Genomic DNA, 14,025 nt, shown 5'->3' with positions numbered 1-14,025 from the left:
ACATATGTATCCTCTTCCGTTGTTGCTGGAAGTCAGGGACCCCGAACAGAGGGACTGGCTGAAGCCGCGGCAGAAGAACATAAATTGTGAAGATTTCATGAACATTTATTAGTTCCCCAAATTAATACTTTTATAATAATTTCTTATGCCTGTCTTTACTGTAATCTCTGAACATAAATTGTGAAGATTTCATGGGCACTTATCACTTCCCCAATGAATATCCTTGTGATTTCCTATGCCTGTCTTTAGTTTAATCTCTTAATCCTGTCATCTTCTTTGTAAACTGAGGAGGTTGAATGTCGCCTCAGGACCCTGTGATTGTATCAACTGCACAAATTGTTTGCAGAGCATGTGTGTTTGAACAATATGAAATCTGGGCATCTTTAAAAAAGAACAGGATAAGGGCGATGTTCAGGGAACAAGAGAGGTAACTTTGAACTGGCCGCAGGTGAGCCAGACAGAACAGAGCTATATTCTTCCTCTTTCATAAGCAAATAGGAGAAATATCGCTGAGTTCTTTTTCTCAGCAAGGAACATCCCTGAGAAAGAGAATGCGCCCTGAAGGTAGACTTATAGACGGCCCCTTTTTAAGGCGTCCGGTCTTTTATGGTGGAAGCCAGAAGGGATGAAATAAGCCCAAGTCTCTTATAGCGCTCCCCGGCTTATCAGTTGGACAAAAATTCCCACCTAATAAATTTTAGTCAGACAGGTTATCTGCTCTCAAACCCTGTTTCCTGATAAGATGTTATCAATGACAATGCGTGCCGGAAACTGCATTCACAATTTTAATTTCACCTCATCCCGGTGGTCCTGTGATCTCGCCCTGCCTCCATTTGTTTTGTGGTATTTTATTACCTTGTGAAGTATGTGATCTCTGTGACCTACACCCCATTCATGCACTCCCTCCCCTTTTGAGAATAGCTAGTAAAAACTTGCTGGTTTTACCGCTGGGGGAACATCAGGGATCCTGCCGATATGTGATGTCTCCCCTGGACACCTAGCTTTAAATTTCTCTCTCTTGTGCTCTTTCCCTTGATTTCTCAACCCAGCGGAGACACTTAGGAAATAGAAAAAAACCCACCTTAATCATCGGGAGCGGGTTCTCCCGATATTCCATGATACCACCACTAAGACCAAAATATAGAACATCTCTAGCACATTTCTTACAGTCCACAACACGCTAGCCATAAACCAGTATTCTGATTTCTACCGCCACATATAAGATCTGGCTGCTTTTGAACTTGAGACAAATGTAATCAATCATTCAGTGTGTATTCTTCTATGTCTAACTTCTTTTAGTCAATATTATCTCTGTGATAGTTGTACATGTTACTACATGTAGCAGCAACCCACTCTAATTACTATGTGGGATTCCAGTGTATGTCACACAGTAATTAAAGTATGCCAAATCAATGGTTTATCATCATTCATTTCTTCATTCTACTTTTTTTTTTTTTTTTTTGAGGCGGAGTCTCGCTTTGTCGCCCAGGCTGGAGTGCAGTGGCGCGATCTCGGTTCACTGCAAGCTCCACCTCCCTGGTTCACGCCATTCTCCTGCCTCAGCCTCCCAAGTAGCTGGGACTACAGGCTCCTGCCACCATGCCCGGCTAATTTATTTTTGTATTTTTAGTAGAGAAGGGGTTTCACCGTGTTAGCCAGGATGGTCTCAATCTCCTGACCTTGTGATCCGCCCGCCTCAGCCTCCCAAAGTGCTGGGATTACAGGCATGAGCCACCGCGCCCGGCCTTCTTCATTCTACTCTTGATGAACATTTGGATTATTTCCAACGGAGGTTTTTATGAACAAAGTGCCCATGAACATTCTTAAATAGGTCTTTTAAATGGACACATGCCCTTATTTTTTTAGTTATCCCCGTAAGAGTGGAATTGTCATTTCGCAGGGTTTAAGTATGCTTAGTTTTAGTAGATACTACTATAAATAGTTACCCAACATGCTTTTACCAACTTACACTTCCACAAGCAGTAGCATTAGAGTTCTGGTTGCTTCACTTTGTCATTGACACTTGGTATTGTCAGTCTTTTTAATATTAGTAATTCTGATGGATATATGAAAGTGCCTCATTGTGTTTTAAATTGTATTTCCATGATGAGTTATGATGGGTAGCACTTTTATGTTTTTGGGCATTTACATATCCTTTTTTTGTGAAGTACTTGTTCAAATCTTATGTCTATTTGTTATTGTGTTCTTTGTAACTCTAAAACTTGATTTACAGGAGTTTTTTGAAATTCCAGGTACAGATGATTGGCCAGATAAATATATTGCAAGCATTCTTGCTCATCATTTTGTCTTTTCACCCTCTTAATGGTGACTTAATAAACAATAATTCACAATTTTAATGAAGTCTAAATTAATAATATTTTATCTTTTTGGACTTATTTAAAACATATTTCCCTACATTAAATTATTTTTCTATGTTTCTGTAGTTTTAATGTTTTATCTTTCCCACTTAGATTCATGATCTACCTCAAAATAATTTTTGTGTACAATGGAAGGCAGGTGTTTTGTTCCCCTTCCCTGCCATGGAAAATACTATCTTTCTTTACTAAATTGCACTGATGCCTTTGTTGTAAATCAGGTGACTACGTAGACATGAATCTGTTTCTGGAATCTTTGCTATCTTTTATTGGTTCAGTTTCAGTCCTTGTGCCAATATTACACTGTGATAGTTACTGTAAATTTGTAAAAAATCTACCAATTTGTTCTTTTTCAAGATTTCCATGCCTTACCTAGGTCCTTTGCATTTCTATGTACATTTCAGCATCAGTTTTTTAGTTTACACACACACACACACACACACGCACACACACACAAATGCTTTCTGGTAATTTTGATTGTAATTTTGTTGATTATGTTGATCAATTTTGAGAGGATTAGTTGTTTTACTCTCAGCAATTTAGTTTTAGGCATAGAAATTTTTAATGTCTTATTAGATTTATTCCATGAATTAAATGTTTTATTGCTGTTACCACATATTATAAATGGCAACTTTTGTACATTTCGTTTCTAGCTGTTTATTACTTTTATATAAAACATATATGTAAATTTTATATTGAGTATGTATCCAGTGACTGTGCTAAATTCACTAAAATGTTATAGATTTATTTTTTATTTTCCACATAAAATTATGTCATCTGTAGATCATGAAAGTTCTCTTTTTCCTTTTTAGTCTTTAGAACTTGATTTCTTTGTATTGCCTTTGTGCATTGGCTGTAAGTATGGTGGTTAGTAGAAGTGATGGTAGTGGACATTCTTATCTTGATCTTGCATTCAGAAGAAAAGTTTTCAATACATCATTGTTATGTTAAGTGTAAGCCTTTTTGTAGGTATATTTTAACAGATGAAGGGCATTCCTACTGGCTGACAATTGATTTTATCATGAGTGAGGGCTGTTTTACCAAATGCTTTTCAACATTTATATAAATTGTCATAAGGAGTTTTGGGGAGGATTCTGTTAATGTGGTAAATTGCTTCCGTTGATGTTGAAAGCTAAACCAATTTTGATTCTTAGAAAAAAGTCCACTTGGTCATTGTATGTTATCCTTTTAATAAATTACTGAATTCTTGTATTATTTTATTTAGTATTTTTGCATTTGTGTTCATGAGGATTATTACTCAGTGATTTTCCTTTTCTTACAATGTTTTACTAGGCTTTAGTTTTATGGTTATGCTAGTCTTATGAGGTAAAAAATATTTCTCCTTTTTTGATTCTCTGAAAAAACAGCATTTAAGACTGATGGTTTTTTATTTTTAATTTTTTGAGGTATATAATAGGTGTGTATATTTATGGTGTATATATGTTTATGGTATAAATATAGTAGGTGTACATATATATTTATGGGGTACATAAGATATTTTGGTATAGGCATGGAATGTGCATTAATCATATCAGAGTAAATGACCCCATCACCACAAGCATTTATCCTTTCTTTGTGTTACACACAATACTCATATAGTTATTTTTAAATGTACAATACATTATTGTTGACTGTAGTCACACTGTTGTGATATCAAATGCTAGATTTTATTCATCTTATCTAACCATATTTTTGTGCCCATTAGCCATCTCCACTTCTTCTCCACTCCACTACCCTCCTCAGCCTCTGATATACCCATCATGAAATTCTTGTCTTGTTCTGGTTCTCAAGGGGAATACTTCCAGCTCTTGCCCATTCAGTATGATGTTGGCTGTGAGTTTGTCATAGATGGCTCTTATTATTTTAAGGTATATTCCTTCAATGCCTAGTTTTTTCAGGGTTTTTAACATGAAGCAATGTTAAATTTTATTGAAAGCCTTTTCTGCATCTATTGAGATAATCATGTGGCTTTTTATTTTAGTTCTGTTTATGTGGTGAATAACATTTATAGATTTGTATATGTTGATCCAACCTTGCATCCCAAGGAGAAAGCCTGCTTGATCATGGTAGGTTAGCTTTTTAATTACTTGCTAGTATTTTGATTATTTGCTAGTATTTTGTTGAGGATTTTTGCATCTATGTTTCCCCTGCCCTGCTGTCCGAGTGATCTTTTTAACATCCCTAAAGTCTTTACTAGTGTCCCAAAGTTTATTCTTTGTATTGATAATTTGTCTTTTTCTCTTTTATATTCTAGATCATTTTTATTGAGTTTATTTATTTATTTATTTGTTTGTTTGTTTTTTAATTTTTTTTTTAATTTTTTTGAAATGGAGTCTCACTCTGTTGCCCAAGCTGGAGTCCAGTGGCATGATTTCGGCTCAGTGCAAGCTCTGTCTCCCGGGTTCACACCATTCTCCTGCCTCAACTCCCTAACTGGGACTACAGGCATCCACCACCAAGCCTCGCAATTTTTTTTTTGTATTTTCAGTAGAGACGGGGTTTCAGCATGTTAGCCAGGATGGTCTCGATCTCCTGACCTTGTGATCCTCCCGCCTTGGCTTCCCAAAGTGCTGGGATTATAGGCATTAGCCACCACTCCCGGCTGAGTTTATTAATTAATCTTTTCAAAAACCTACCTTTGATTTTGGTGATTATCTCTATTACCTATTCGTTTTCTATTTCATTGACATTTATTCTTTTACTTATTGTTTTCTTTATTCTATATTCTTTTATTTACTTTGGAATTCTCTCTCTAGCTTTTTAAGATGTAAGCTTATATCACTAACCTGCAAATGTTCTTATTTTTATGTAAATTTAGATCTGTAAACTTCATAGTGAGCATTGCTTTATCTGCATATAATGTGTTCACAAGTCCTGTTTTTATTGGCTTTCAGTTCAAAATAATTTTTATTTCCATTGTGATTTCTTGTTTGACCCATGTTTATTTAAAAATGTATCACTTGGTTTCCATACATTTGCACAATTTCTAGTTATATTTTTATTATTGATCTTTTAGTTTAACTCCACTGTGATTCAATAATATATTGTTTTATTCAAATCCTCTGAAATTGTTGAGATCTGCTTTATGGGCCTATATTTTGGCAAATATCCCATGCCCACTTTAAAAAAATGTAAAAAATGCAATTGTTTAGTGCAGTGTTCTGAAATATAAATTAAATTAAATCTTAAATACTCTTGCTGTATTTTATCTGTTTGTTCCATCAGTCATGAGATATATTAAAATCTCCAATTATGATTGCTCCATTTTTCTTTATAGTTCTCTCAATTTTTCTTCTTTTTTTAAAAACCTGTGTTATCTGGTGCACTCACATTTTGGATTGCTATATTCCTCTACTGAATTATCTTGGGATATTATGAACATCCTAATATATTGCAATTATTTTAAATATTAATTAAAATATATTTACACACACTTTCAAAGGCTCTGCACTCATTCCTGTATTTTCCCACTTCCTTTGACTTGAGTAATTTCTTTTTAATACTTTCTGTATCGCCATTTTGCTAACAAAGTCTTTCAGTCTGTATTCAACTACACACATTTTATTTTGTTTTTATTTTTGAATACTTTCAATGTGCTTACAATTTTAGTTGGCATTTTGTTTTTCTTACAGTACTTTAAAGATGTCATTCTGCTGTCTTCTAATTTTCAGTTTTGGCTGAAAAGCCAACTTTTCATTTTGATTTTTCTTATTTGAAAGTAACATTTCTTCTTGGACCTCCTAGCTGATTTTAAAATTTTCTCTTTACTTTTGGTTTCTGTAAGTTTGCCTAAAATAGGCATAATGGAGTTATCTTTGTATTTATCTGGGTTGGGGTTTGCTGACCTTCATAAACCTAGTGGTTCATGTCTTCCTCTTTCTTTCCTTCCTTCCTTCCTTCCTTCCTTCCTTCCTTCCTTCCTTCCTTCCTTCCATCCTTCCTTCCTTTTCTTTCTTCTCTTTCTCCTTTTTTTTTTGAGACAGAGTTTTGCTTTTCTTGCCCTGGCTAGAGTGCAATGGCATGATCTCCACCAACTGCAACCTCTGCCTCCTGGGTTCAAGTGATTCTCCTGCCTCAGCTTCCTGAGTAGCTGGGATTATAGGTGCCCACCACCACAGCTGACTAATTTTTGTATTTTTAGTAAAAACGGGGTTTCACCATGTTGGCCAGTCTGGTCTCGAACTCCTGGCCTCAAGTGATCCACCTGCCTCGGCCTCCCAGAGTGCTGGGATTACAAGCATGAGCCACTACCCAGCCTATTTTAAAATAATACTTGACATCATCTCTTCAAAAACTGCTTTGGTTCTATTCTCCTTTCCTTTTGAGACAGCAATAACGTGTTTATTAGACTATTTTACTGTGCTCCTAAATTCTCTTACACATATTCCTCACCTACAATGATTGGATTAGAAACTGTGGCTCACCTCTCTAGTTGAAATAGAAACTAGAAAGCTATAGTTCTCATACAGTATCAAGGAAAAAATTGTGACTTTATAGACTAATTGCTTTTAAAACAGGATGTGTTTTTTTTGCAATCCATGTGTAGTTTTCCAACTAATTAAGCCAAGATCATTTTAATGAGAAAACAAAGCTAAAATTGATGGATTATGTGTGTGATGATGCAAAGTAGTAAACATGTAAGAAGCCATGTTGGCTTATTCCTGCCTGCTTGAACCCCTGGCTCTATGATGAATTGCAGCTCTCCAGAAGAATGCCTTGAAGATAAAACAGAATATAGTACATGGCCCCCCCATGTTTCTTGCCTGAGTCTCTCTATTCCCTAAAACATAATGACCATAGTCCTTGCCTTTTTCTACACATAAAACAATGTCTGACAGGATTAGTGACTGTGCCTCTGCGGTTTATAACCAGATGTGCTATTATACCCCGATCTTTTTAAAAAATATTTTTTCAATAGCTTTTAGGGTACAAGAGGTTTTGGGTTACATAGATGAATTATATACTGGTTACACCCCAGTCTTGATGTGGTTCTGCTTTAATGTAACTTCTGAGCAAGCTCAATGTGATTTTGCATGTACTGAACCCCCACCACCCGTACGTAGCACTGGGCTGAACTACCGTGCCAGAGCAGTCTAACGGTACTGCTCCCAGGCCATAGGTTTAGTCTATAGTCCTGAGAAAGACTTCTGAATAATACTAATTAATTCTTTAAATACTAATTAATGACTTTTTTCTTTTCTTAACATGTTCCCAGTAAATGTCACTCAAATATGCAGAATAATTAACAAGATACAGAGCAATATTTTTCAAAAAGCAAGTGATCACCCCGGCACGGTGGCTCACACCTGTAATCCCAGCACTTTGGGAGGCCAATGTGGGCAGATCACCTGAGGTTAGGAATTCAAGACCAGCCTAGCCAACATGGTGAAACCCCGTCTCTACAAAAATACAAAAATTAGCTGGGTGTGGTGGTGGGCACCTGTAATCTCAGCTGCTTGGGAGGCTGAGGCAGGAGAGTTGCTTGAACTTGGGAGGCAGTGGTTGCAGTGAGCCGAGATTGTGCCATTGCACCCCAGCCTGGGCAACAAAGTAAGACTCTGTCTCAAAAAAAAAAAAAAAAAAAAAAAAAAAAAAAAAAAAAAAAAGCATGTGTTTCTCTGAATTGCAATGTTGTACAACAAAGCAACAAATCTACTGAAACTTCTTCAAAATTGCCTGTATTCTAGAAAAATCAACCCATCAAAGAAAAATATCAAGTTATTTCTATGTTCTTAATACAATGCTAAAATTCATTCTGAGTCTAAATTTTATTACAGAATTAATTCTATCACAGAATTAAAATCACCAAATACAAGCTCTCTTACCTAGTTGTTGTAAAAGTTAATGACACAGGACATTTCTCAGCCAGTTTGAAACCAGGGACCTCCACAGCCAGTGACACACCCCCGTCCCCAGCCCTGTGGCCTGGCATCACAGGCACCCTGCCCACTTTGCCTGCTGGGCCAAGACTGGCTTGTGCACTGGCTTAGCCCATGGCTGGGCCAGATGTGCCCTAGCTTGCCTGTGTTATAGCTTGTACCCACATTCAGTGGTTTCTGAGCTCATGACCCACATCCAAAAAGAATGAGATTATACTAACATTTTGAAGGGTGAGGAGGGTGGAGAATAATTTTATTGAGTGACAGACCAGCCCTCAGCAGAGAGGAGATGCGGGGGCTAGTCCCCCACCCCTGCAGTCAGGTGGTTTCTCTCCCTGTGTGGCTGAGTCTGGGGCTTTTATGGGCTCAGAAGAGGGAAGTGGGTGCTGATTGGTTTGTGAGTATGCAGAGAAAGACTAAAGCAAAGGCACTACTCAAAAGTGAGCATGACAGTGTATAAAATCAATTAGAAAAGGGTAGGTATATGTATTATAAAATAAGTGAAGTGTAGGGATCACTCAGATGAAAACACACCAAACAGGAAGACAGATTCTCAATCTGGTTTACCCAAGGCTATCTTTGGCTTGAAGGTCAGGTTTCACTGGGGTCCCACCCCTATGTGCCTAGGCATTTGACTGCCTCTTGTCACTATCATTAATTCATAGAAGTAACTATACTAAGTAAAAATACATGCATGAATAGCACCCAGAAATATCTGAAAGGGTGTACCAGGACTATTTTTGTTTCAAATTTAAAGAAAACCAACTCAAGTCAGCTTAAGCAAAAAAAGAGAATGTATTGTTTTACATAAACGAAAATCCAGTTTTGACAAGATATGGTCATAGCCCAATCCTCAACTTATCACCATGGATCGGAGAATGGAGGGGTGGAGGAAGATATTAAGGTATTTGGCCAAACCTAGATGAGTGCTCTAACCTTGGAACCCCGGGTCAAAATGGAGTAAATGTGGATATCTGAGCAAAAATTGCAGGTTGAAGGCTGCATCAAGGATAAGGAAAAATGAAATTGGGAAGGTAACAACTGAAAGAGACAAATAGAGACAATAAATAAGAAAACAAAAAGGGAGTATTCATTGGATAGTTGGGGATTGCAGTTGAATTTCATTTTGTTCTGTTTGTAAAAAACTTATGTCCTTCAATTTGAAAAATAAACTAAAATATTTGCAGTTATTCTTTTTTTTTTCTTTTTTTTTCTTTTTCTTTTCTTTTCTTTCTTTTTTTTTTTTTTGAGACGGAGTCTCGCTCTGTTGCCCAGGCTGGAGTGCAGTGGCCGGATCTCAGCTCACAGCAAGCTCCGCCTCCTGGGTTCACGCCGTTCTCCTGCCTCAGCCTCCCAAGTAACCGGGACTACAGGCGCCCGCCACCTCGCCTGGCTAGTTTTTTGTATTTTTTTAGAAGAGACAGGGTTTCACCATGTGAGCCAGGATGGTCTCGATCTCCTGACCTCGTGATCCACCCGTCTCGGCCTCCCAAAGTCAATATTTGCAGTTATTCTTATTGTGAAGCAAAAGAATAATAGAGACTTAACTTAGTAATAAAACCCAGAGAACTATCATATAAAGAAATCTTAAACTCCAGATAAAATGATCTGTAAGAGTGAATTTCTAGCTTAATCAATTTATTAAAAATTCTGTATGTCCAGGGTTTCTGGACATTGCTGAGAAAAACAGCGATTCTTTTGGTTGCCAAAGGCAAACTCCAGTCATCCTCTTCGGGAATATATCTGAGAAGAGTTAATGCCAGAAATGTGTGGATCAGGCCTTAGGCAGGAACATTCACAGACTCTAAATGGATTCTGGAGTTTCTAATCTCTTTCTTGGGAATTTTAATGTCAGGGAATAGATTAAGAGGTCCAGCTTCGTTCGAAAAACCGGAGTTGAACCTTTTGAGTCAAAATCAGCATCAAAATTCATCCCATGAATATATCTCAGTGTCCCTGTAAAAGAGGAGATACATAATTGATATGCTGAAGATTTCAACATGATATTGAAATGGGAGCATTTGCAAAGTAGGTTTGTTAGAAATAAATATGGGCTTTGTTTTGTTATTATGATAATCTATATAAAGCATTGCTATAAAGCTAATTTTCTAATATGTGCTAATACATACCTTTCCAAAGATAGCTATCCAAAGAAAGAATGGGTCACATCAGGGAAATAATATTTCTACATTTGCAGAAATTATAAATCTACAATTGTAAATTAGAAAAATTAGGTTACTTGATAATTTATTAGGTTTATCTGTTTCCTATGATGAACATCAAAGTTAAGTCTGTAAAACTTACATTTTCCTGTAATTTATTTCCTTTTGAAATCAAATAAACCAATGTGTAATTATAAATTATTTCTTTTACAACAAGGAAAAGCATTAATTCCAGTCTTCTATATCCTCAAATATACACTAATAATATGCTTTACATAGCATTGTCAATTATTTGACAAGATAAATAATCCATAACATCAAGTTACTACCTTGTTAAAAACACACGTAGAGTGAATCCTAATGTAAAGTATGGACTTTAGGTGATAACAATGTGTCAATGTAGGTTCACTGATTGGAAGAAATGCACAACTCTGGTGAGGGATGTTGATAATGGGAGAGATTGTGCTTGTGTAGGGGCAGAGGTTTCTGTGTAGGAACTCTGTATTTTCCACTCAGTTTTGCTGTGAACCTAAAACTGCTTTTAAAAATAAAGTTTATTAATTTTTATTAAAGCACACACAAAATCTTATTTTTTATCTATAAATATGTTATTCTAAGAAGTATTTCAATAATTGTATTCATAGTTGCAGAAATTCAAGCTATTCACAAAATTTATGCTACAGATTTTTTTAACTTTGTTTTCTTTGAGTACTTATTTCTCATTTTCTCAATTATCTCATACTGATACAATTAATCTCTTTACAAAATAAATTCCCTGAGCTTCTATTATTCTGAAGTGTCCTGGAGATGAATCTCAATGCAGCTTTGTAAAAGTATGAAGCACAAGGCTTTTATCCTTCTGGGAATATTACATTTCATGTTTCACTTTTGTGGAGAAGTCAGTAACAAACCGCTCACCCATCTGTTTGCTTAATAGAATATTTCAGTCAATGAGGCTGGTGTCTGGAGCCAGACAGGCCTGGTGGCACTGGGCTTTGGCCAAACATCTCGAACCATTTTCCTAAATGTTTCAGAACCAGCAAAATACAAAGCTGGTTTTACCAAGTGCTTTTTCTCTTTAATTTTTTAATTTGTGCACATTGTGAGGGAAATGTAATCCATCTGCTTCATTAGCACTTAATTCAACAAATTATTGTTTTTTAAGAGGAATTTGATGTCCAAGATGCCTTGTGAGTCTTTTTATTCTTCCCATTGGAACCCCTGGGAAGTGGGGGTTTCCAAAGACAAATGTATCTCAGAGTTTAGAAGGTACTGGTGTAGTGAACAATATCATAATATTAATATCCTTTAACCTAGAAAAGTCGTGTCTAGTACCACCAGAAAGATTAATTAAAAATACAGTCTAGTGAATATAATTATTAAGCTTTTGTTCCAGTTTCTTGGCTTCTTTCAAATTTTTTCTAATTCCAGCTATCCCTAAGTGATATAGTACATTGTTCCCAACCTAAATAATTTTTTTTTCATGCTCTGACCATCAAGAGGTTATGTTTTTCTACCAAAGGCTTTGATTACCACTAAGTGATTCTATTTCCCTAGGGCTTGGCTCTGTGTACACTTGGATGTGTTTGCATTGTCTGTATAGGAACGCCCCAGGCATATTCCATATCACTAACTCTGCAGGATCTTGATGTGTGTTATATTTTAAAAGGCTGTGTGGACTCATAAATTTTGGAAACACAAGGTTAAAGGGGACTCAATGGGTTTTTTAGTTCAGGATTTTGGGGCCTTTACTGTTTTAATGAGCACTACGCGTCCCCTAGAGAGGACAGCATATGGAGCGCTGCAGAACTGTTTCAGCGTGGAGCACACTTTTCTTGGAGCATCTGGACTAGAGTTCCGTGGGAAAAACTTTGGAAATTCTGACCTACATCTTTTCTCTTTGCATTTATTTCATTACCTCCTGGTGTCTGGTGTCTATTGTCTAAAGACAAATAACAAACTGCCTTCTTTTAACATTTAATTTAATTTTCTTTTCATTACAGAGGGCAGGATTGTTCTGTTTCACTGAGGAAACAATCCTACCATCAATAAAGAGTCTGAAGCATCAAAGAATATTTTGCAACTATTTGAATGGAAATCCCCATTTACGGGTTTAGTGGGCAGTGTAGCAGCTTGGCATTAGAAGAGCTGCATTGCATTTCTTTGATTAATTTCTATCAAATTGTGCTACGATAGGTAATTTATCTTTTTTTTTTAATCCTGTGAGAATTGGCCCATCTTTACTAAATTGCAAAAAGAGGAAGCAGAAAGATATTTAAAAAATAGCTTAAAAGTAAGAAAGAGATAATGTTGGGAGTTTCTATGAAGGTGAGCTCTATCTGTCTGTCTGTCTGTCTATCTAGAAGTACATGCAAGTAAGGATATAAACATTTAGAATTACTTTTTCTCTTTCATCCTGAGGCTAATCTCCCTAAAATGTCTTTTCGGTATTTGTCTCAATTCCATGCCTCAATTTTCTACCTGGTTTAGGAATCACCTTGAGAGACGGATAGGTAGAGAAACTCATAAGAACAGTCACATCCTTTAAGAGGGCCTATATAAATCTTTCACTTCACTAATGCCTTAGGGACATGTGTGTGTGTGTGTGTTTGTGCGTGTGTGTGTGTGTGTATGTGTAGAAAGAGGAGGGAGGTCACAAATTCCTAGAAAGAAATAAACTTCACTCTTCTCAGGTGAGTCAATTCTACACTAAAAGTGACACATTCTTTTTGGGCCGCTTCTTTTGGCTGTAACTCTAACTTCAATCTCCATTTTAAGGGCCAAGGATGCCACCAAAACACACTGTAATTGTTTAGTGTAATCACCTGCATTAGACTTGCGTTTTCTCCTCATTCTGCCCTGTGTTCCATCCACCTAGTTTGTTCTAAGATTATCAATGATAATGCTATTTTTTGCTGCCTGAATTCTGCTAGTATCTCTCAATATTGTTCCTATTCACGCATAAAGGGATTCATAAAGGATTCATGCCTTCCTCTCTGTTTATGTGCAATGTCTTTTGCATTATATATGCCATGGTAAATTCATATATTCATTTGTCAACCATTTATTCAACTCTCCACTTATTCATATATTCATTAATGTATGCATTCATCCATTTAGCAAACATTTATTCTGCACCTGCAACACAGCAGTTAAGGGTGTTTTCAAAGTTTTTACCTTCAAACTAAGTAAAAATCATCCCAGATTTCCTACAAAAAGACTTCCAGATGAAATGTAAACACAGAATAAAATAAATATTAAAGGCCAATAGCATCATTAATGGCAAGTTTAATTCATTTTAGCTTAGAAATGGGATTCTTTTCTTGGGCTCATATGATATCCGCGTAATTCTAGGATTAATACTGGGTCCAGAATCACAAGGAATAATATTTTGCTTAAATATAATATTCCACATAGGAAACTGAGTCAATATTTTACATTTTCCCTAGGCTCCAGCTTCCAATTTTATTGTGTTATAGTATTGCAGTCACCTTTTATTTTAGTTGTTAAATGGAATATCACTTTGGAATGAAAATATCTGAGAGACAGGATGATATAGTTTATAGGACAAGTCCCATAATATAATTAAATATGGCACTGATATTTACT

This window comes from Papio anubis, chromosome 6, assembly GCF_008728515.1.
Source record: "Papio anubis isolate 15944 chromosome 6, Panubis1.0, whole genome shotgun sequence".
Taxonomy (NCBI): domain Eukaryota; kingdom Metazoa; phylum Chordata; class Mammalia; order Primates; family Cercopithecidae; genus Papio; species Papio anubis.
This window is presented reverse-complemented; position numbering follows the sequence as displayed.